The sequence below is a fragment of the Theropithecus gelada genome, chromosome 20 (assembly GCF_003255815.1).
Source record: "Theropithecus gelada isolate Dixy chromosome 20, Tgel_1.0, whole genome shotgun sequence".
Classification (NCBI taxonomy): Eukaryota; Metazoa; Chordata; class Mammalia; order Primates; family Cercopithecidae; genus Theropithecus; species Theropithecus gelada.
In genome coordinates, this window is record NC_037688.1 from 71,107,795 (window position 1) to 71,132,513 (window position 24,719).

The 24,719-nt window shown below is 48.7% G+C and overlaps 1 protein-coding gene across 2 annotated transcripts in view; it reads left to right on the forward strand.

The window, feature by feature from the left end:
• LITAF (lipopolysaccharide induced TNF factor) overlaps window positions 1–24,719 on the forward strand; it is an 82,523-nt gene that overhangs the window by 18,826 nt on the left and 38,978 nt on the right. The window contains exon 1 of one of the 2 annotated variants that reach the window (XM_025371577.1): window positions 13,710–13,822. The exons of the other annotated variant lie outside the window; for it this stretch is intronic. The gene's annotated coding sequence lies outside the window, so the exon portion shown is untranslated. Of the gene's footprint in view, window positions 1–13,709; window positions 13,823–24,719 lie in introns of those variants that run through there. 2 annotated transcript variants of the gene reach the window in all.

The window sequence follows — 24,719 nt, forward strand, 5'->3', positions numbered from 1 at the left end:
GGCAGTGGCTCACACCTGTAATCCCAGCACTTTGGGAGGCCAAGGCGGGTGAATCACCTGAGGTCAGGAGTTCAAGACCAGCCTGGACAACATGGTGAAACCCTGTCTCTACTAAAACTACAAAAAAATTAACGAAGCATGGTGGCGCATGCCTGTCATCCCAGCTACTCAGGAGGCTGAGGCAGGAGAATTGCTTGAATCCGAAAGGTGGAGATTGCAGTGAGGCAGGATCGCACCACTGCACTCCAGCCTGGGCAACAGAGGGAGACTCTGTCTTAAAAAAAAAAAAAAAAGGAAAAATGCTTGGAAGAAATTTGCTCCCAATTGACTGCAATTTAATAGCCATTTCCAGGCAATGGTGGGTGATAAAAAGTGTTGTCATAAGGATGTCCTCTAGGGGAAAGGTTGCTAGATTTAGCAAATAAAAATGCAGGATGCCTGATTAAATTCAAATGTCAGAGAAACAACAAATGATTTTTTAGTATAAGTATATCCCAGGCTGTATTTAGGATATGCTAAAAAAGTATTCACTGTTTCTCTGACATTTGAGTTTAACTAGGCTTCCTACATATATGTTTTGCAGACAGGGTCTCATTCTGTTGCCCAGGCTGGAGTGTAATGAGGTGATATGTCACCACGTCTGGCTAATTAAAAAAAAATTTTTTTTTTTTTTTTTTTTTTTTTTTGAGACGGAGTCTCGCTCTGTAGCCCGGGCTGGAGTGCAGTGGCCGGATCTCAGCTCACTGCAAGCTCCGCCTCCCGGGTTCACGCCATTCTCCTGCCTCAGCCTCCCGAGTAGCTGGGACTACAGGCGCCCGCCACCTCGCCCGGCTAGTTTTTTTTTGTATTTTTTAGTAGAGACGGGGTTTCACGGTGTTCGCCAGGATGGTCTCGATCTCCTGACCTCGTGATCCGCCCATCTCGGCCTCCCAAAGTGCTGGGATTACAGGCTTGAGCCACCGCGCCCGGCCAAAAATTTTTTTTTTTGTCACACTATGTTGCCCAGGCTGGTCTTGAACTCCTGGCCTCAAGTGATCCTCTTGTTTCAGCCTCCCAAATTGCTGAGACATGAGCCACTATGCCTAGCCATGTACTGTACTTTTTTCTGGAAACCGTATCTGGGAGGTAGGGTGACTTTTCCTCCCTCCTCCTACCCCTTTGATTTCGGTAGCTGGGAGAGAGGGGTCCTAAGTATTTCAATTATGACTGACACTGTAGTGAGGTCTTGTTCTGTCTTCCACGTACAAACTGGCCACTGATTCACATTTCCCCAGCCCCACCCACGAGTGAAGGCTTGCTCCCATAAGCCAGCTGGTCCCCCTCCTGTTACATTACAGGTTGCCTTGAATGGTTGTCTGAGTTGTATACAGCATGACTCCATACTTCAGAAGAGTGCCTCCTGCATTTATGCAGTGCACAACCTGCACAACCCACCATAGCAGCCCTGTTTCCACTTCTAGATTATGACCACTGGGCAATGGTTTTTTTCTTTTTTCTTTTTTTTTTTTTGAGACGGAGTCTCGCTCTGTCGCCCAGGCTGGAGTGCAGTGGCCGGATCTCAGCTCACTGCAAGCTCCACCTCCTGGGTTTACGCCATTCTCCTGCCTCAGCCTCCCGAGTAGCTGAGACTACAGGCGCCCGCCACCTCGCCCGGCTAAGTTTTTTTTTGTATTTTTTAGTAGAGACGGGGTTTCACCGTGTCAGCCAGGATGGTCTCGATCTCCTGACGTCGTGATCCGCCCGTCTCGGCCTCCCAAAGTGCTGGGATTACAGGCTTGAGCCACCGCGCCCGGCCGGTTTTTTTCCTCTTATTTATGGCTCCATCCCATTGCTCCCTTGCTCGGGGAAAAACCTGAGCACTCTGGGAAGGCACTGTGGCAATATCTGAAGACAATTGAGCAGCCAAGCCATGTGCACAGAGTTTTTGATTCTCGGGCCAACCTGATATCTGCTGGAGGGCCACTCCACTCCCTTCCCACTGCCCAACGTGCAGGCTGGGGCATGAGGGACCAGAAGAAAGATATCCTGCCTGCCCGCCCACCACATCCTTTCCCGATCCTCACCCCCACCAACCCTCCAACCTAAGCATAATTTTAGAAACTTAAGAGACCCCGCGCCGGACATTCTTGGCCTGGAGCCTGCGGGGGCAGGTCCTGAAAGCAGACAGACATTTCTTTCTTAGGCCTTGCCGATAGAGATCCTCTGTTTTTCCCTGGAACAGGTTTCTGAGGGGCCATTGTGTGCGGAAGAGCTGCTCACACACTCGCTTCTTTGTGGGGTTCCCCCACCACCCAGTCCTCCTGGGCTGGATTATTTTGCAGGGTGAGTCCCAGCTTCTCTGTGCTTCCCTGAGGCCCCCCCAAAGCCATCAGGAACAGTGGGGACCAGGGTGGGGAGGATTGAAGGCTGCAGAGATGGGTGGCCATAGGGAATCCTTTGCAAATCATGGGGGTCATTTGGTGCCTTGAAACTGTAAATGACAGGCGGGGACCTCTGGGTCTGGAGACAGAAGGTGGGGTGTGATTCCAACATCCGGTGCTTAGACAACAGTGAAGATTTGTTTCCATCACTGGCCAGGAAAGCCTGGTCTTTTCAGTTCGGATTTCAAGGAAATCATTCCTGCAGCAGACATTCTAGAGGCTTCTGGAGTGTGAGGGAGAAGTGGACAGGAAGGAGGCATGCCAGGAATGAATGTTTATGGTCCCTCGAATGGCAGGCACTGCCTGCACATGTCCCTCTCAACCCTAGCAGATGGGGGCTGCTGAGGCTCTGGGAGGTAAAGTAACTTGCTCACGGTCATGCAGCCAGGAAGTGGCACAGCCAGTCCTGCAGCCTGAATCCTTTGCTCCCTTTATCCCTTTTTCTTTTTTCCAGGAGCGTTTTGGATATGTAATTCACATACTGGACAATTCACCCATTTACAGCATACCATTCAGGCCAGGCACTGGTGGCTCATACCTGTAATTCCAGCACTTTGGGAGGCCAAGGCGGGTGGATCACTTGAGGTCAGGAGTTCAAGACCAGCCTGGCCAACATTGTGAAACCCCATCTCTACTAAAAATACAAAAAAAAATTTAGCTGGGTGTGGTGGCGGGCCCCTGCAACCCCAGCTACTCAGGAGGCTGAGGCGGGAGAATCGCTTGAACCTGGGAGGTGGAGGTTGCAGTGAGCGGAGATCTCACACTGCACTCCAGCTTGGGCGACAGAGTGTGTGAGACTCTGTCTCAAACAAACAAAAAAGTATACTATTCAAAGGCTTTTAGTTTACAGAACTGTGCAACTGTAACCACTGTCAGTTTCAAAACATCTTCTACAGCTTCAAAAGATTTTCTACAGCTTCAAAAGATTTTCTACAGCTTCAAAAGAAACCTCGCCGGGCGCGGTGGCTCAAGCCTGTAATCCCAGCACTTTGGGAGGCCGAGGCGGGCGGATCACGAGGTCAGGAGATCGAGACCATCCTGGCTAACATGGTGAAACCCCGTCTCTACTAAAAATACAAAAAACTAGCCGGGCGTGGTGGCGGGCGCCTGTAGTCCCAGCTACTCGGAGGCTGAGGCAGGAGAATGGCCTGAACCTGGGAGGTGGAGCTTGCAGTGAGCCGAGATCGCGCCACTGCACTCCAGCCTGGGTGACACACCGCGAGACTGCGTCTCAAAAAAAAAAAAAAAAGTTATACTATGAGACAAACCCCATCCCCTTTAGCCATCACTGTCTAATTCCCTTGTTCCCCCAGTCCTACAACCATGAATCCGCTTTCTGTCTCTGTGAATTTGCCTGTTCTGGACATTTCACATCAATGGAACTGTATACTATATGGGTTTTTTTTTTTTTTGAGACAGTCTCACTCTGTCGCCCAGGCTGGAGTGCAGCTCACTGCAACCTCTGCCTCCTGAGAGATTCTCGTGCCTCGGCCTCCCGAGTAGCTGAGACTAGAGGCGTGCGGCACCACGCCCAGCTAACTTTTGTATTTTTAGTAGAGACGGGGTTTCACCCTGTTGGCCAGGCTGGTCTTGAACTCCTGATTTCAGGTGATCCACCTGCCTCGGCCTCCCAAAGTGCTGGGATTACAGGCGTGAGCCACCGTGTTTGGCCCCCTGGGGAGTTTTGCCCCTGGCTTCTCTCTCGGTGTACTGTTTCCAAGGTTCATGCATGATGCAGCCTGTATCAGTGCTGTATTCCTTTTGATGACTAAATAATGCTCCGTTGTGTGGAGAGACCGGACTTTGCTCATCCACTTGTCTGTCGACGGACATTTGGGGTGTTTCCACCATTTGTGTCGAGTTTCCTATGAATTTTTAGGTTTTCAGTTCTTGTGGGAGTTCCCAACTCTTAAGCAAGCTGCTCAAATTCCTGCCTACAGGCTTTTTCTCATGCTAGGATTTCCCTACCTGGGAACTCCCCTCCCCTTTTCCCACCCCCAGTAGAATGCAACTTGTTCCCCAGGACCCAGCTGCGTCCCTTTCCTCACTGCTCCGCATTCTTCTTACCGTAACAAGAGGCAGGAAGTCTTTCTGCACTTGATCCTTTATCCTGGGCGGTGCTTGCTGTGTGATCTTGGGCCACTCGCTCAGCCTCTCTGAACCCCAGTGGGGTTTATCTGTGATGCAAGGATCTAATTCTGATCCCATGGGGGTGCTAGGAGGATCGAGGTGGCAAGAGCTCTGTGTCCTGGAAGCCTGGAAAGGGATGATGTATTGGGGCAGGCATTAGTTTATTTCTTCAGCCAGCTGTTTCTGCTAAGTGCCAGCTTCATGCCTGAGGGGATTTACTGTTGTAAAACCATAATGATTCTGCCTTCAGGGAGCTGGGACAGGGGTTCTCAACTGGGAGGGAATTTGGTCCTAGGGCACAAATCTGGAGATGTCTTCTGGAGACATCTTTGGAAGTCATGATGCCGGGAGGAGTGCTACTGGTTTCTAGAAAGAGGTCAGGGATGTTGCAAAACCTTCCATGATGCACAGGAAAGCTCCCGTAGCAATGAATGACCTGGCCCCAAATATTGATAGTGCCGAGGTTGATGAACCCTGGTCTAGTGATGTTATTGTTATTCATTCATTTTTCGTGTGTGCATGTATTTATTAAATTTTTTTTTGCATTCACAACTCTTGCCTTTTTCCCAGATGGATTCGAGGTAACTTACAAAGATACCAAAAAAACCAGGATTTTTAAAATGAGGACGTTGAGGTAGAAAACAATAAGAAGGAAGGAACTTTTTTTTTTCCAGGAATGATACCCAAATTAAAGTGCACTACTTTCAGAAGTGGGACATACGTTTGGCTCTGAGATTCCTAGTGGCCAGAGCAAAAAGAGAAAAAATTAGGCCGGGCGCGGTGGCTCAAGCCTGTAATCCCAGCACTTTGGGAGGCCGAGGCGGGCGGATCACGAGGTCAGGAGATCGAGACCATCCTGGCTAACACAGTGAAACCCCGTCTCTACTAAAAATACAAAAAACTAGCCGGGCGTGGTGGCGGGCGCCTGTAGTCCCAGCTACTCGGAGGCTGAGGCAGGAGAATGGCCTGAACCCGGGAGGCGGAGCTTGCAGTGAGCCGAGATCGCGCCACTGCACTCCAGCCTGGGTGACACAGCGCGAGACTCCGTCTCAAAAAAAAAAAAAAAAAAAAAAAGAGAAAAAATTAATTTCAAGATTCTCACTGACCCAAAGTTGAAAATAAATTAAGAGCTTAAGGGAAGTCCAGCCTTCTTAGGTGTGAAGGAGTTTTCTCCTACAGGCCCTTATACAGGGGCCAAGGCAATGTGCTGGAGCAGACAGCACTGTTGTCAACACAGCTCTGCAGGGAATATGATAGTGAGTATCACATTGCATCCTCTGATCCAGGCCTGTGATGCAAGGCTGAGGCCAGCTTGGCAAGCCGGCTATACATCGGGCACCTGCCCTGAGTGTGGGGGTTTACTTTCCCAACTTCAGAAGAGAAAGCATGGTCCACACTGCAGGCAGTTCAGAACAGCAATGGAAGCCGGGGCTCTGGAGTCAAACTGGCTGGGGTGAGGATGTGAATTTACTCCCAAATGGTGGTGTGACCTTGGGCCATTCTTGAAACCTCTCTGAACTCAGTTTCCTCATCCATAGTATAGGGCAGGAATAGTGAAATAGGCCGGGCGCAGTGGCTCACGCTTGTGATCCCAGCCCTCCGGGAGGCTGAGGCAGGTGGATCACCTGAGGTCAGGAGTTTGAAACCAGTCTGGTCAACATGGCGAAACCCCATCTCTACTAAAAATACAAAAAAAAAAAAAAAAAAAAAATTAGCTGGTCGTGGTGGCGGGTGCGTGTAGTCCCAGCTACTTGGGAGGCTGAGGCAGGAGATTCGACTGAACCCGGGAGGCGGAGGTTGTAGTGAGCCGAGATCGTGCCATTGCACTCCAGCCTGGGCATGTTGTAGTTTTGTGGTTGCAGGCATACCTCAGAGATACTATGGTTCTGGTTCCAGACCACCACAATAAAGCAAAAATTGCAAGAAAGCAAGTTGCAGAAATTCTTTGGTTTTCCAGTGCATATAAAATTAATATCAGCAGTAAGCCTGTTTCACTTTCTTCTTCACGTGTATACTTTCTTTCTTTTTTATTTTTTCACATGTGTACTTTCAATTTCCTTCAGGAACTTTTCTGGCCGGGCGAGGTGGCTCATGCCTGTAATCCCAGCACTTTGGGAGGCCAAGGCAGGTGGATCACTTGCGATCAGGAATTTGAGACCAGCCCGGGCAACAAGGCAAAACCTCGTCTCTACAAAAAATACAAAAATTAGCTGGGCATGGTGGTGCATACCTGTAGTCCCAGCTACTCGGGAGGCTGAGGTGGGCAGATGGCCTGAAGGAGGTAGAAGTTGCAGTGAGCCAAGATCATGCCACTGCACTCCCTCCTGGGTGATACAGCCAGACCTTGTCTCAAAAAATTAAAAAGTAAGAATCAAAAAAATTCCAGGGGCAGAGGGAGCCACGTGGGACAGATGGCATCGGATAGACCAGATAGTGAGTAGGGTGTACAGGTCAGTGTCATCAGACTATCATGCCTACTCTGTGTATGACAGCAATAGCCCACAATACGTTTAACAAAAAAGGATCCCTCAACTCAATCAATCATCACAAATCCTGTGTGTGCAACACTTTGAAGGAAGAATGGGGACCTGGTCTCCCAGGAGACCAGGCTGTGCGCAGGCTATGGGAGAGTTTGGTCTTGATCCTAAAGAGGCAGCTATTGATGAGTTTCCAGTGGGAACAGTGGAACCTGCCTCGGGGTGCAGTTGTGAGAATGACATCTGTAGTGTGGGAAGCTCTCGGGGTTCTCACAGTAACTCTCTTGTTTCTCTTTCTCTTAGAGACAGGGTCTCACTCTGTCGCCCAGGCTGGAGTGCAGTGGGGCAATCATAGCTCTCTGTAGCCTCGAACTCTTGGCCTCCAGCAATCCTCCTGCCTTGGCCTCTATGCCCGTCTGGCTGCTGCTTTCATTTTCTCACTTCCTCCCCTCTTCTCACCCCTTGTCCCATCTCAATTCATTTTCTTTTCCTTTCTCTGTTTCCCTCCCTTTTTTCTCCTTTTCTTCCCTTCCTTCTTTGCGGCCCCTGCATAGGAGTCTTCAACCTGTGCGGCTCTGTGCTGCAGAGAGAGACACGGGGCTGGGAAGGGGTCCCCCACACTGTGAAGAGAGCCCAGGGCAGTACTGGCTGCGCTCCTTTCCCTCTTCCCAGTCCTCCAGGAGGTGCACAGGATCCCGCGTGGGAGGAACCCCGGGCCTCATGGGGGTCTCTGAAGACAGAGCCAGACCTGCGTGGCGTCTCCCCCATTGAATACTAGGGGACACATTCCCCACAGGGACACAGCCACCTGTCACAGCCCTACTGGTGAAGTCCACAGTGTGTAATTCAGCCCATCCTCCATCCAGAGCTGGTTGCGGAGATGCGGAGAGCTGGTTGCGGGGATGCGGAGAGCTGGTTGCAGGAGTGCTGAGAGCTGGCTAGGAGAATGCTGAGAGCTCGGGCTCCCTGTTTGCACAACGGAGATTGAGAGAGAGACAGAGAGAGGACACACTCTTGTTCCCAGGAGCCCCGAGGGCCTGTACATTTGTGATGGATCCATTCGAGTGTCCCACGTCCAACGGTGGTCCTGGCTGATTCCTGGGGTAGTAAAGGAAGTTCCGTTCTTTCCTGCGTTGCTCCAACTTCCCGACACAGGAGAACAGATGTTTGACATCCAAAGATGACCGAGGTGGCAGTGGCTTCATCACATTGAGCAGGCAGTTCCTTCAACAGGCGTGGGTGGGTCCCAGCCTTTTCAGGAAGCAGTTTGACGCAGTGTTTCAGGGGCCTGGAAATGTCCACACTTTTCTCGTCAGTAATCACACTTCTGGGAATTTGCCCAAAGGAAATAACCCTAAAAAAAAAAAAGAAAGAAAAGCCATGTGCCCAGCAATATCTGTTGCAGTGATATTGTATAATAGGGAACCATCCAGTTGACACAACTGTGGCCACCACGTAGTAGATTCTTTTTTTTTTTTTGAAGAGAGACAGAGTCTTGCTGTGTTGCCCGGACTGGTCTTGAACTCCTGGGCTCAAGCAATCCTCCTGCCTTGGCCTCCCGAAGTGCTGGGATTACAACGTGAGCCATCACACCTGGCCGAGAGAGAGATTCTTGATGAAGGCATTTGTGCTCCTGGATCCAGCCATGCCTGAAGTCCTTACCATGGGCTTTCCAACTATATGAGCAAGTAAATTCCCTTTGCTATGTAAACAATATTTATGATACAGAGCTATGCAATTAATTGGATCATAATGAAGATTAAATGAACTAATGATATATGAAATACTTGGTTCACAGGGGCTCATGAGAGGTCAACTCTCAGGAATTTCTTTCCCTTCAGTGAATGTACTTCCAAGTTAAAATCCACCAAGCATATTGCACATTTTAGAGCAGGCACGAATGGGTTTGACTGATTTAGAAGAATAAACACACAGAACTGAAATTTCACATCACCACCTACCCCACCAGGGTCTCACTATGTTGCCGAAGCTGTTCTCAAACTCCTGGGTTCAAGCAGTCCTCCTGCCTCAGCCTCCCAAAGTGCTGCAGTTACAGGGATGAGTCACCACACCCAGCCTCTAGTGGATTCTTAAATCTGCATTTGTAAGAAGGAGTTCTGAGAGCTCTTTGTCAGCTAAGCTGGAAGCACAATTGCATGCCTGCTGAGATGGCTGGGTTGGGATGGGGGCTGCGGATTTTCTGAACCATTTCCGATACTGCCACATTGCTCTGTCTGCTAGGAAACCCTGCCAGGCAGCTGTGTCCCCCAGGGCGTTTCCAGCCATTCCCAGGCTAAAACTGGAGCGCCTGTTTCATTTTGGAAAATGAAGACTGACATCTCAAGGCGTGTTTCCTTTTTGGATGTTCCCCTGGATTTCTGGAGGGGAAGAGAAGGACGTGTGGAAAACAACCAGGGAGGCCCTTGAAACCCCTTGTGGGGCAGAGCCCCTGGGGCAGGGATTTGGTTTTTTTCACCTCAAAAGCCTGCTGACAGCTCAAACAGCACCGCCCCCATCCTGGGGATGGAGGCAGGGAAGTTTATTTTTTCTAAAAGATTGTTAAAGGTCTTTATTTTATTGCAAAAGCAATACATGCTGATTGTTTAAAAAGAAACACACAAGTAGTACAGAACTGTATAAAATAAAGTTCCTGGCAACCCCCTCCTCCTCTTCAGAGGGAGGCACCCTTTACTGTTTGTTTTAAATGTGTTCTGTTTTATTTTCTAGATCGCCCAGGCTGGAGTGCAATGGTGTGATCATAGCTCACTGCAGCCTCGGACTCCTGGGTTCAAGGGATCCTCTCACCTCAGCCTCCCAAGTAGCTTGGGACTACAGGCACCAATCATACCCTGCTAATTTTTTATTATTTTTTTGTAGAGATGGGGTCTCGTTGGTTTGCCCAGGCTGGGCTGGGACTCCTGGCCTCAAGCAATCCTCCCACCTTGGCCTCTCAGAGCTCTGAGATTATAGGCGTTAGTCAGTCACTGAATCCCATCTGTGTTCTTTCTTTTAGAGAGTTTCCATTTTAAGTCTTTGCAATTTTTTTTTTTTTTGCAAGAAGCCACAGTGAACAATAGATCTTACAACCTGGTACACGTGGGCACTCGTATATAAATAAAACACAAGTGTGACTCAACCATACTTGTGACATGGAGTGCCCATCTGGACTTGTGTAGTCTATTCTGTTCCATTCAATTACATTTTATTTACAAAGAAAGGTGGCTGGTCATAAACCAATCAAATGATTTCATGCCCCACTGCAGATGTAACCTGCAGACAGATAACTACTGTAGATAGTGGCACAGGAGACCAGCTGTTCACGACTCCCTGTCCTACAGCTTGGATCTCACATTGAAGAATTTAGCAGCCTGCTTTCCATAACATTTCCATAACAGCCTGCGTAGGGCTCTTCCTTCCTTCTTAACAGTGACAGAATATCTCATTTTTTATTTTCATTTATTTATTTATTTATTTTTGAGACAGGGTCTCACTCTATCACCCAGGCTGGAGTGCAGTGGTGCGATCTCAGCTCACTGTAACCTCCACCTCCTGGGCTCAAGCACTTCTTGACTCAGCCTCCTGAGTAGCTGGGACTGCAAGTATGCGTCACCACACCCAGCTAATTTTTTGTATTTTTAGTAGAGACAGGGTTTCACTATGTTGGCTGGTCTCGAACTCCTGAGCTCAGGCAATCCGTCCGCCTCGACCTCCCAAAGTTCTGAGATGACAGGCGTGAGACCCTGCAACCGGCCCCAGTGGGCAGAGTTATCTTACTGAGTGGTTTTTCTGGAGGTATTTGTTCAACTCCTTCTTGAGTCATTTGCATTGTTTCCACGCTGGGGCTGTCACCGTTAAGGTCGTGTGGGACATTCCATCCAGGCACAGGAACAAGAGCATCCATGTGGTAGATTCCCAGCATGGAATTTCTGGACTACAAAGCAAGCACCGGCCAGGCAGGGTGGCTCACGTCCGTAATCCCAACAACGTGGGAGGCCTAGGCAGGCGGATTACTTCAGTCCAGGAATTTGAGACCAGTCTGGGCAACATGGTAAAACCCTGTCTCTACAAAAAATACAAAAATTAGCCGGGTGCCTGTAGTCCCAGCTGCTGGGGAGACTGAGGCAGGGGAGGATTGATTGAGCCCGGGAAGTGGAGGCTGCAGTGAGCTATGATGACACCAGTGCACTCCAGCCTGAGTGACAGAGCGAGACCCTGTCTCAAAAAAGTTAATAAATAAACAAAAGCGTCTGCTACTATGTTTGCATGTAGGAACCAGTCACGATTTTTTTTTTTTTTTTGAGATGGAGTCTTGCTGTGTCTCCCAGGCTGGAGTGCAGTGGCGCGATCTCGGCTCACTGCAAGCTTCGCCTCCTGGGTTCACGCCACTCTCCTGCCTCAGCCTCCTGAGTAGCTGGGACTACAGGTGCCCGCTACCGCGCCCGGCTAATTTTTTTTTTATATTTTTAGTAGAGACGGGGTTTCACCGTGGTCTCGATCTCCTGACCTTGTGATCCGCCCGCCTCAGCCTCCCAAAGTGCTGGGATTACAGGCGTGAGCCACCGTGCCCGGCGAAAGAGGATATTCTTGTTTCAGAAAGAGGTTGGGTCAAGCAGCTAACCTTACCCTGGCTCTGTGTGGCCAAGAGAGAGAAGAAAATTCGAGAGCCCCCCTTCCCTCAGGGATTTCCCAAATGTTTCGTCTACATTTCAGGGTCTAACTGTGGTGGCCCCAAGAAGGTGTTCAGGATGGAGGAGGGAGGCCAGTGGGGTGGGGTTGGGTGGGGGAATGACCTCTGTCTCAGAAGGGTGGGGAGGTGGGAAGGGGAGGCGGTTTTATTTGTCTGATTTGTGGAAACCCTCCAGACATTGAGGCCTCTGAGTGACATTCCCAGGATGCGGTCTGGAGGGCCGCCTGTGTTTGGAGGCAGGTGCAAAAGGGGGAGTGAGGGTGGGGGGATGGACAATCAGGATTCTCCCCATTCCATTCCTGTCCATATTGCCCTCTCTTTATTCACTTATTCATGTGCCGGTGATGCAGGATTTTTCTTCTCAGTCACTTTGCAAACCAGGGACCCCCAGTAGGCGATACCCTGCCCAGGCCTCACTCAGTCACACTGGCATGCCCCGGTTTGCTTGTGTTATAGCTTGTATCCACGTTCGGCAGTTCCCGAGCTCTTGTACCACGCCCAAGAAGAATGAGGATATGCGGGACATTGGAGGAGGAGGGTGGAGAATAATTTTATTGAGTGATAAAAACTGCTTTCAGCAGAGAGGGGACACACGGTTGTCCCCCTACCTGAAGGTGGGAAAGTTCTCCCCCTGTGGCTGGGTCTGGGGTCTCTCATGGACTCAGAATGGGGAGTGTGGGCTGACTGGTTTGTGAGTATGCCAAAAAGGTTAAAGTGAAGACACCATTCAAAGGTGGGCACGACAGTGTAGAAAACCAATTAGGAAAGGGTAGGTATATGTCAAATAGGTGAAGGGTGGGGGCCAATTAGAGGAAAGCATGCCAAACGGAAAGACAAGCTCCCAATCCAGTCCGAGGATTTAACTTCTAGCTTGGCTTTCGGGTTTTAAACTATCTCCTGCTTGGAGGCGGGGTTTCACCGGGGACCCGCCCCATCTGCCTAGGCATTTGGCTGCCTCCTGCCACTCTTTCGGGCCTATGCCAGGCATCTGGGACACAGCAGTGACTAACACACAAGCTTTAGCCTCCCAGCAGGGACCTTCTAGCTGGGGAGACAGATGTGGAATAACAACCATGATGTAGTTATTTAGGAGGTGCTAAATGTGGCCGAGTGCAGTGGCTGGCACGTGTCATCCCAGTGCTTGAGGCCAGGAGTTCCAGACCAGCCTGGGCAACACAGAGAGACCCCATCACTACAAAAATAAAAAATAGGAAAACGAGTCGGGCATGGTGGCTGGCACCTGTAGTCCCAACTACTCGGGAGGCCGAGGTGGGAGGATTGCTTGAGCCTAGCAGTTTGAGGCTGCAGTGAGCTATATGATCACGCCACTGCACTCCAGCCTGGCGGACGGAGTGAGACCTGTCTCTAAATATAAAAAATGAAAAAATTAAAAAGGACATGGTAGCGCAACAGAAAAAGGTGACAGGGTGGTGGTGTTTCACGAGGGTCAGGGAGGGGAGCATAACCTCAGATAGAGTGGTCCGTGGTGTTTGAGCACAGGTTTGAAGGAAGGAGCGGGCCACATAGACACCTGGGATGCCTGCAGTCCAGGCAGGAGGAGCGGCCATGCAAAGGCCCTGAGGCGGGGCGGTGCTGAAACAGCTGGGAGGAGGTCAGTGTGGCTGGAGTGGAGTGAGCAAAGTGGAGGATGTTTTGGAGGTGAGGGGCAGAGAAGAGACGAGGCTTAGGGTAACACAGGGCTCTGGAGTTCTCAGGAGGCTTCATGACCATGGGGAGGGGGTAGGGCAGCTGAGAGAACTAAAACAGAGGTTCTGGAAGGGAGGGGCTGGCTCAGGTCCTGTGGCCGCTGCGAAAGACACCAGAGGGAACTTTCAAAACCGCCATCATCATCACCGCTTCTCTCACCATTTCCTAAAACCAAAGGGGGCCTGGCTGCACCGTAAGCCCTGGTTACCCACTCGGGAGGTTGAGCAACCTGTGGCTTCCCAGCACCCACAGGCACGGCTTCCTACCTGCGCTTCCCCTTCTGGGCTCAGGAAGAGAAACGCTCCTCGAGCCACCGTAGCTCGTGCCAGGCGCCTCAGATGATGGACAAACACTGACATGGAGGTTCAAATATCAGGAAATACAGAAACAGCCCAACCATGGTGCATCTGGGAGAAAACTCCGACAAAGAAGTCCTTTTGCAAGCCGAATAGGAGAGTGGCATCTTAGCTTGGTGTTGTCTGGGGCAAAAAAAGGCTCAGCCCCTGGAGAGACAGCGGGGCTTCAGTGGGTGCCCCAAGAAAGGGGAGGAACCTGCATGGAGACCCAAGAGTGCTGGGGTTTTGGCTGGGCACAGAGGTTCATGCCTGTAATTCCAGCACCTTGGGAGGCTGAGGCAGGAGGATCACTTGAGCCTAGGATTAAGTTTAAGATTAGCCTAGGAAACCCATCTCTACAAAAAATAAAAAATTAGCCTGGTGTGGTGGCGCATGCCTGTAGTCCCAGCTACTCAGGTGGCTGAGGCGGGAGGATTGCTGTGCCCAGGAGGCAGAGGCTGCAGGGAGCTATGATAGAGCCACTGCACTCCAGCCTGGGTGACTACGCAAGACCCTGTCTCTACCAAGAACAAAGAAAGCAAAAAAGCATGCTGGGTTTTGTCCCATTTCCAGCCTGGCTGTGGGGCCTTTAGATCCCCAGCCCCTTTCTGGGCCTCAGCTATAAAATGACGGGGCTGGAGCGGGGAAAACGGGCAGATGGCCCTCCTTCAGACTGCGGAGGGCAGTGAGTTGCCTCACCTTAAGTGCTTGTTTCTGTTCTGAGTTGGGCTCTGTAGGACACTGTTTTGGAAGGGAAGGCTCTTAGGTTCTGTGGCCGAAAAGTCACAGATCTGGGCCATCTAGAAAGCTCTAAGCTCTAGAAGCTCTCCACAGCATGGGGACTGAGCATGGACGTAGAGCCAGACAGCTTGGGTTCAAATCCTACTGCTGCCATGTGCTGGTTGTGTGACCTTTGACAACCTGCCTGACCTCTCTGGGCTTCTATTGCTAAGTCTGTAAAGCGGAGATGATAATATTTCCCTCATAGGGTTGCTGGGAGAGCGGAGTCCGGTGACCTATGTAACTGTGACTGTTCGTTAGGCGACTATAATTCTATGACTCATACTCCACCCGCAGTCCATTGCCCAGCCCCTCCCCACACCCCTACTGGGTTGTGGAATGGAGCTCAAAGAATGAAATTCTTCAGTGTTATGAAGACATGTGTTTCCTGGAGGCTACAAGGAAGAGAAAGTGCCAGTAGATGACCCCAAGGTCACAGAGTATTTGTTTATTATGCATTTGTCCTGCCCTGCTGCTAGCCAGAATGTAAACTCCAGGGGAATTGGGGTCCTCATCTTGTTACCCCAGTTCTAGCTCCTGAGATGGTGCCTGCTTCCCGGGACACACCACCTGAGAGGGTGAGAAAACTGCCTGACAACTTCAGGCATCAGCCAGGCCTGGCACAAATTTCACCCCTAGTCACCTTCTTGCTGTGTGATTCCAGGCATCTTACTTTACCTGTCTGGGCTTCAGTTGCCCAATCTGTAAAACAGCTGGATTGTTGTAAGGATAAAACGAGATGGTGGATGTAAAAGTGCTTTTACATTCCAGGGCCCAGTGCCCAGTGGGTACTCAGCTTGTGTTCCCATCACTATCTTCCTCCTCCCCACCACCTCCTCCTCCTCCTCCCCCTCCTCTTTCCTCCTCTCCCTCCTCTTTCCTCGTCTCCCTTCCCCTCTCCTGTCCCCCTCCCCCTCCTTCTCTCCCTCCTCCTCCCCTGCTCCTTCCCCCTCACTCTCCCCCTCCTCCCTTTTCCCCTCTCCCCTCCTCCCTCTCCCCCTGCTCCTTCCCTCTCCCCTCCTCCCTCTCTCTTTCCCCATCCTCCCTCTCCCCCGCTTCCTTTTCCCCTCCTCTCTCTCCTCCTCTCCCCTTCCTCCTTTCCTCCCTCCTCCCCTTCCTCCTCTCCTCTGCCTCCTTCCTCCCCCTCCTCCTCCCCTCTGCCTCCTTCCCTCTTCATCCTCCCATTCCTCCCCCTTCTCCTCCTTTCCTCCTCCCCTTCCCCGCCCTTGCTTCTCTCTTCCTCCTCCTCCTCTATTGGGGTTTCATTCTGCATCAGATGCCAGTTGCTGTGACCTGGATATGTTTCGTTAAATACAAACACAGTCACGCAGCACAATCCCTGTGGCCAAGAGGACGCCTGTGTGTCATTATTAAGTGGATCAGGCCTCCCATCCTGAGAACACGCTCTTCCTACGGTTTACAGGGCCCCTGCCCTGAAGCAGATAACCGGGGCCTCACTCTGGGCAGGCGGGAAAGGCCCCACCTGCCATCTAGCTGGGCTGCTTCTCCTGGCCTGGTGAAGATGGAGGCCTTCATCTTCTGCCATGTTACCTAGCCTGTTCTGGAATGGTCTCCCAAGCCCCAAGAGGAAGGGTTGACCCATTAATCACAGGGCTTGGGAAGCTCACCTGGGCCTCCACCTGGGCCACTGGCTGCAGGTGCCATCACCCACAGACGGTGACCAGGGACTGCCCTTGGACGTGGAGCCGGGCCGCCTGCTGACTCGGATGTCCTGTCCTGGCCAGAGGCAGCTCTCACAGGGAGCACTGCCAGATGGAACCCAGGATGCCTAGTTACATTTGAATTTCAAAGAAATAGCAAATGATTGTTTGGTGTATGTCTTGCGCAGTATTAGGGACAAATTACAAATCTGCAGCATTTGGGACACACCTATACAAATGACAAGCAGGCATTTGCTACTTCTCTGCAATTCAGATTAACTGGGCACCCCGTATAGTTATGTGCTAGATCCAGTAACACTCCCTAAAGCCTCCTTCTGCCCATGAGCTCACCCCGTTTCAGCTCCATCTTGGCAGCAGCAGAAACAAAGGGTTTGGCCAGGCTAAGGGCGAGGCCACTGAGCCAGGATTGGGGTTGGGGGTGCAACCTTAGGCAAGCCTCCTGTCCTCCTGGTCTCAGTTTCCCCGTCTGCATAACTCAGCTGGAAGAATCGTGGCTGCATGGACCTTTTTTGAGCATAAAGCGTGTGATGTATGTGGGAAACATGTTTTGGAAATGGAAAGGTGTTACGGAATTATGAGTGACTGGAATTCGTTGTTAATGGGTAATGCAGACCAGTCAGTGGGGGCTGTTTAGTGGCAACTGGGTTCCTTTTTTGGAAATTAGTTTTTTTCAATAAGCAACCTGCATTTGTTCTTGAAACATTAGAAAATGGAGAGTAGCAAAAGGACGAAAAATTCCCTAATGACATCACTCAGGGACAACTATTTATAGCTTTTTTTTTTTTTTTAATTTTTATTTTTTTGAGAAGGATTCTCGCTCTGTTGACCAGACTGGAGGGCAGTGACATGATCTCAGCTCACTGCAGCCTCCACCTCCCGGGTTCAAATGATCCTCCTGCATCAGCCTCCCAAGTAGCTGGGATTACAGGTGTGAGCCACCATGCCCGGCTAATTTTTGTTTCGCTATGCTGGCCACGCTGGTCTCAAACTCCTGGCCTCAAGTGATCCACCTGCCTCAGCCTCCTGAAGTGCTGGAATTACAGGTGTGAACCACCACACCCAGCCTCTATAGCATTCTTTTTCCTTGGAAAACTTTTCCTGCAGGTGTATGTGTGTATTACTTTTTCTTTTTCTTTTTAACAAAATAAGTGGGATCATAGTCTGCATTCTTTTAGGGAACCAGTTTTTCCTCCTATAGCCACTTCATGTCTGAAGTTTCAGAGTACACCCAGAGGAAAAGCATCTTCCTTTCTGGTCCATGTGATTCCTGGGGTATTGACAGACGTCCTATAAAACCACAGCCTGCCTGTCCTCCTCCTGCTACGCCTGCATAGATGCCTAGCTTATGTTAAAAAAAAAATTGAGATACACTTCTCATAACAAAGTTTAACATTTTAAATATTTTAAACTGTACTATTCAGTGGCATGTAGTGTTTTGCAATCACCACCAATATCGAGTTCTTAATTTTTTTTTTTTTTTTTTTTTTTTGAGACAGGGTCTCACTCTGTCACCCAGGCTGAAGTGCAGTGGCACCATCTTGGCTCACTGCAACCTCTGCCTCCCAGGTTCAAGTGATCCTCCCACCTCAGCCTCCCAAGTAGCTGGGACTACAGCTGTGTGCCACCATGCCTGGCTAATTTTTGTACTTTTTTTTTTTCTAGAGACAGGGTTTTGCCATGTTACCCAGGCTGGTCTCAAACTCCTGACCTCAAGGAACCCACCTGCCTTGGCCTCCCAAAGTGCTGGAATTACAGGCATGAACCACTGCACCCAGCCCAGAACATTGTTATCACCCTAAAAAGAAACCTCATACTCTTGGGCAGTCACCCCCCAATTCTTTCAGCACAGATCCACTTTCTCTCTCTACGGATTTGCCTATTCAGGACATTTTGTGTAAATGGAATCATACAATATGTGACTTTTGGTGTCTGGTTTCATTTTACAAAATGTGTTTGAGGTCCCTCTGTGTTGTGGAAAGCATCAGTGCACTGCTCCTTTTTATGGTCAAATCACTCAATTCTTTTATGGCCAATACTTGTGGTAGAGATAGATTACATTTTGTCTATCCATTCATTCACTGATGGACATTTGAGTTATCCCTACCTTTTGACTAGTGGGAATAGTGCTGCTATGAACATTCTCATACAAGTTTTTGCTTGAGTACTTGTTTTCAGTTCTTTTGTGTATACACCTTGGGGTGGAACAGTAGCTATAGCATTTTATGTTCCCACCAGCAATGTATGAGGGTTTCAGTTTCTTCACATCCTTCCCAATATTTATTTTCCATTAACTTTTTTTTTTGAGACAGAGTTTTGCTGTTCTCCCATGCTGGAGTGCAGTGGCACAATCTCGGCTCACTGCAACATCTGCCTCCCAGGTTCGAGCAATTCTCTTGCCTCAGCCTCCTGAGTAGTTGGGGTTACAGGCATCTGCCACCATGCCTGGCTAATTTTTGCATTTTTATTTATTTATTTTTTTTGAGACAGAGTTTCTCTCTGTTGCCCAGGCTACAGTGCAGTGGTGCAATCTCGGCTCACTGCAAGATCCGCCTCCCGGGTTCACGCCATTCTCCTGCCTCAGCCTCCTGAGTAGCTGGGACTACAGGTGCCCGCCACCACACCTGGCCAATTTTTTGTATTTTTAGTAGAGATGGGGTTTCACCGTGTTAGCCAGGATGGTCTCGATCTCCTGACCTCATGATCCACCTGCCTTGGCCTCCCAAAGTGCTGGGATTACAGGCGTGAGCCACCACACCCAGCCTAATTTTTGTATTTTTAGTAGAGATGGGGTTTCACCATATTGGCCAGGATGGTCTCAAACTCCTGACCTCAAGTGATCTGCCAACCTCAGTCTCCCAAAGTGTTGGGATTACAGGCATGAGCCACCGTGCTTGGTCCAAAACTTTTTTTTTGTAGCTATCATAATGAGTATAAAGAGGTATCTCATTGTGGTTTTGATTTGTATTTCCTTGCTGACTATTGGTGTTGAACATCTTTTCATGTGCTTCTTGGCCATTTGTATATTTTCTTTGGCGAAACGTCTATTCAAGTCTTTTGCCTTTTTTTTTTTTTTTTCTTTTGAGACAGGGTCTGGCTCTGTCATCCAGGCTGGAGTGTAGTGACATGATCTCTGCTCACTGCAGTGTTGACTTCCCAGGTTCAGGTGATCCTCCCACCTCACCTCCCAAGTAGGTGGGACCACAGGTGCCCACCACCATGCCTGGCTAATTTTTGTATTTTTAGTAGAGACGGAGTTTCACCATGTTGGTCAGGCTGGTCTCGAACTCCTGACCTCCGGTGAGCCGCCTGCCTCAGCCTCCAAAAGTACTGGGAGTATAGTCGTGAGCCACCGTACCCGGCCTCAGTGCCAATTTGTTTTGTTTGTTTTTTTTTTGCTGCATTGTAAAAGTTCTTTATATAATCTAGATACTAGACCCTTATCAGATATATGATTTGCAAACATTTTCTCCTCTTCTGTGGGTTGTCTTCTTACTTCCTGATAGTGTCCTTGGGCGCACAAAAGTTTTCCATTCTGATGAAGTCCAATTTATTTATTTTTTATTTTATTGCTTGTGCATTTGTTTTCATATTTATAAAACCATTGTCAGATCCAAGGTCACGAAGATTTATGCTATTGTTTCCTTCTAAGAGTTGAATGATTCAACCTTTGTATATGATGTGAGGTAGGGATTCTAACTTCATTCTTTTGCATGTGGATATCCAGTTGTCCCAGCACCACTTGTCAAAAAGACTCTTGGCTGGGCATAGTGGCTCATGCCTGTAATCTCAGCACTTTTGGAGGCCAAGGTGGGCAGATTGCTTGAGGTCAGGAGTTTGACACCAGCCTGTGGTGGTGCATGCCTGTAATTCCAGCTACCTGGGAGGCTGAGGCAGGAGAATTGCTTGAACTTGGGAAGTGAATGTTGCAGTGAGCCAAGATCACACCACTGCACTCCAACCTGGGTGATGGAGTGAGACTCTGTCTCAAAAAAAAAAAAAAAAAAAAAGACTCTTTCTCCATTGAATGGTCTTGGCACTCATTGACCATAGATGTATAGTTTATATGTAGACTCTCAATTTTATTTCATTGATTTATATGTCTATTCTTATGCCAGAACGACATACTTTGATTACTGTAGCTTTGTAGTAAGTTTTAAAATCAGAACGTGTGGGCCAGGTGCAGTGGTTCATGCCTGTAATCCGAGCACTTTGGGAGGTGGAGGTGGGAGGATCACTTGAGCCCAGGAGTTCAATACCAGCCTGGGCAACATAGTGAGACCACATCTATACAAAAAATTTAAAAGTTAGGCATGGTGGTGCACTCCTGTAGTCCCAGCTACTCTGGAGGCTGAGGTGAGAGGGATCGCTTGAGCCCAGGAGTTTGAGGCTGCAGTGAGCTATGATGGCACTACTACACCACAGAATGGTAACAGAGTAAGACTCTGTCTCAAAAACAAACTGTAAACAAACAGAAACAGTGGGTCCTCCAACTTTGTTCTTTTTCAAGATTGTTTTGGCTATTTGAAATCCCTTGCAATTCCATATTAATTTTAGGATCCGCTTGTCTATTTTTGCCAAAAAAGCCAGCTGGAATTTTGATAGAGATTACATTGGACCCGGGCCAGGCACAGTGGCTCACACTTGAAATCCCAGCACTTTGGGAGGCCGAGGCTGGCAGATCACTTGAGTCCAGGAGTTCGAGACCAGCCTGGCCAACATGATGAAACTCTGTCTCTATTAAAAATACAAAAATTAGCCAGGCTTGGTGGTGCACACCCGTAGTCCCAGCTACTCCAGAGGCTGAGGCAGGAGAATCGCTTGAACCCAGGAGGCAGAGGTTGCAGTGAGCCAATATCGTACCATTGCACTCCAGCCTGGGCGACAGAACGAGACTCCATCTCAAAAACAACAACAACAACAACAAAAACAGAGATTACAATGCACATGTACATCACTTTGGGAAGTATTGCCATTTGTGATCATTACTTTTACACATCAACTTAGCTAGCCTATAGTACCCAGTTATTCAACTAAACACCAATCTAGAAGTTGCTGTAAAAGTATTTTTCAGATGTGGTTAATTTTAGTTGACTTGAAGTAAAGGAGACCATCCTTGGAAATCCAGATGATCCTTTTTTTTTTTTTTTTTTTTTTTTTTTTTTTTTTGAGACGGAGTCTCACTGTGTCTCCCAGGCTGGAGTGCAGTGGCGCGATCTCGGCTCACTGCAAGCTCCGCCCCCCGGGTTCACGCCATTCTCCCGCCTCAGCCTCCCGAGTAGCTGGGACTACAGGCGCCCGCTACCGCGCCCGGCTAGGTTTTTGTATTTTTAGTAGAGACGGGGTTTCACCATGTTAGCCAGGATAGTCTCAATCTCCTGACCTTGTGATCCACCCGCCTCGGCCTCCCAAAGTGCTGGGATTACAGGCTTGAGCCACCACGCCCGGCCAACAGATGATCCTAATTCAATCAGTTGAAAGGCATTAATAGCAAAATTGTGGCAGGCAGGGTGCCTCATGCCTGTAACCCCATTACTTTGGGAGGCCGAGGTGGGAGAATCACTTGAGCCCAGGAGTTCAAGACCACCTGGGAGACATAGTGAGACTTCATCTTTAAAGGAAAAAAAAAAATTAGCCAGGAGTGGTGGTGCATGCCTGTGGTCTCAGCCACTTGGGAGGCTAAGGTGGGAGGATCACTTGAGCTCAGGAGGTCAAGGCAAGAGCGAGCTATAATACTGCCACTGCATTTCAGCCTGGATGACAGAATGAGACCCTGTCTAAAAGAAAAAAGAAAGCACTCCCACCAACGGGTGAAGCTTTAGTTCCTGCCCAAGAGTTCCCAGCCTGCCAGCCTGCCCTACAGATTTTGATCTTGCCAGCACCCACAATTGTGTAAGCCAGTTCCTTGAAATCTCTCTCTGTATCTCTGCCTCTGTCTCTCACTCTCTACAGATAGATAGATTCTCCTCAATTTATGACAGGCGTATGTCCTGATAAATCCCATTGTAGGTTTAGAATATTGTAAGTTGAAAACGCATTTAGACTGGGCATGGTGGTTCATGCCTGTAATCCCAGCACTTTGGGAGGTCAAGGCAGGTGGGTCACTTGAGGCCAGGAGTTTGAGACCAGGCTGGCCAACATGGTGAAAGTCCGTCTCTACTAAAAATACAAAAATTAGTCAGGCATGGTGGTGCATGCCTGTAATCCCAGCTATTCAGGAGGCTGAGGCATGAGAATCACTTGAACCCAGGAGGTGGAGGTTGCAGTGAGCCACTGCACTCCAGGCTGGGCAACAAAGTGAAACTGTGTCTCAAAAAAACAAACAAACAAACAAACAAACAAACAAAAAAACACACAAAAAAAGCATTTAATATACCTAACGTACTGAACATCAAAGTTTAGCCTAGCCTACCTTGAACGTACTCAGAACAACTTACATAGCCTACAGTTGGGCAATAACATCTAACACAAAGCCTGGTTTATCAAAAAGTATTGAATATCTCATGTAATTTACTGAGTACTATACTAAAAGTTAATAACAGAATGCTTGTAAGGGTACTTGAAGTACAGTTTCTTCTGAATGTGTATCAGCATCATAAAGTTAAAAAATCGTAATTGAACCATCGTTAAGTCTGGTACCATCTGTATATGTGTATATCTCCTCTCTCTTTCTTTGAAAGATTTCTGACTGATATACCACTTTAACAATATTAAATCTTCTGGTCCGTGAATGTCTTTCCATTTATTTAGGTTTTCTTTCATTTCTTTCAGCAATGTTTTATAGTTTTCAGTGTATAGGTCTTGAACTTCCTTAGTTAAACGTTTTCCTAAGTATTACATTGTCTTCTCTCTCTCTCTCTCTCTTCTTCTTTTTTTTTTTTTAGAGATGGGGTCTTGCTATGCTACCCAGGCTGGATTCAAACTCTCATGCTCAAGGGGATCCTTCCACCTCAGCCTCTTGAGTAGCCGGGACTACAGGTGTGTGCCACCATACCCAGCTTCTATCCTTTTGAAGCTATTGTAAATGGAACAATTTTCTTTTTTTTTTTTTTTTTTTTTGAGACGGAGTCTTACTGTGTCGCCCAGGCTGGAGTGCAGTGGCCGGATCTCAGCTCACTGCAAGCTCCGCCTCCCGGGTTCACGCCATTCTCCTGCCTCAGCCTCCCAAGTAGCTGGGACTACAGGCGCCGCCACCTCACCCGGCTAGTTTTTTGTATTTTTTAGTAGAGACGGGGTTTCACCGTGTTAGCCAGGATGGTCTCGATCTCCTGACCTCGTGATCCGCCCATCTCGGCCTCCCAAAGTGCTGGGATTACAGGCTTGAGCCAGCGCGCCTGGCCCGGAACAATTTTCTTAATTTCATTTTTGGATTGCTCATTGCTAGTATACAGAAATGCAACTGGCTGGGCATGGTGCCTCATACCTGTAATCCCAGCACTTTGGGAGGCCCAGGCAGGTGGATGGCTTGAGCCCCGGAGTTTGAGACCAGTCTGGGCAACATAGCAAAACCCCGTCTCTACAAAAAACTACAAAAAAATTAGCTGAGCACAGTGGCATATGCCTGTAGTCCCAGCTACTGAGGAGGCTGAGGTGGGAGGATCGCCTGAGCTCAGGAGGTCAAGGCTGCAGTGAGCTGTGATCGAGCCACTGTACTTCAGCCTGGGTGACAGAGACCCTGTCTCAAAAAAAAAAAAAAAAAAAAAGTAACTGATTTTCGTATGTTGATTTTAAATCCCACAACCTTGCTGAACTGGTTTATTAGCTCTAATAGGTATTTTGTACATTCTTTAGTGTTTTTACATACAGGATGATATCATCTGTGAGTAGAGATAGCTTTACTTTATCCTTTTCAATCTGGATGCTTTTATTTTTCTTGCCTAATGGCAATGGCCAGAACCGCCAGGATAATGTTGGACAGAAGTGGCCAGAGTGGGTACTTTGGCTTGTTCCTGTTCTTAGGGGGAAAACATCCAGTCTTTTACCATTAAGTGTGTCATTAGCTGTGGGATTTTCACAGAAGCCCTAAAGTTGAGGAAGTTCCCGTCTATTTCTAGTTTGAGTTTTTTTGTTTTTTTTTTAATCATGAAAGCATTATTGGATTTCTTCAAATGCTTTTTCTGTCTATCGAGATGCTCATGTGGCCCAGTTTACTTTTATCCCCTGGTTGGAAGCCTTGGGTTGGAAATTCAATCTCTGTGGTTTTTTGGGGATCAAAGAAAAGAGTTACAGTCTTATAGCTCTGCCCATAAATAATTGCAAGCTCACAGCCGTGGTAAGTGTTTAGGATGCATAAAAACACAAAGTTGGCTCCTGTTGCTGCTCAGCAGTTGGGGAAAGAAAAACAAATGAAGATGTGGTAGTATTCAGTAAAGGACAGAAGAAAACTCAGGCTCACCACTGCTTTTACAGGAAGGAAGGAAGGAAGGAAGGAAGGAAGGAAGGAAGGAAGGAAGGAAGGAAGGAAGGAAGGGAGGGAGGGAGGGAGGGAGGGAGGGAGGGAGGGA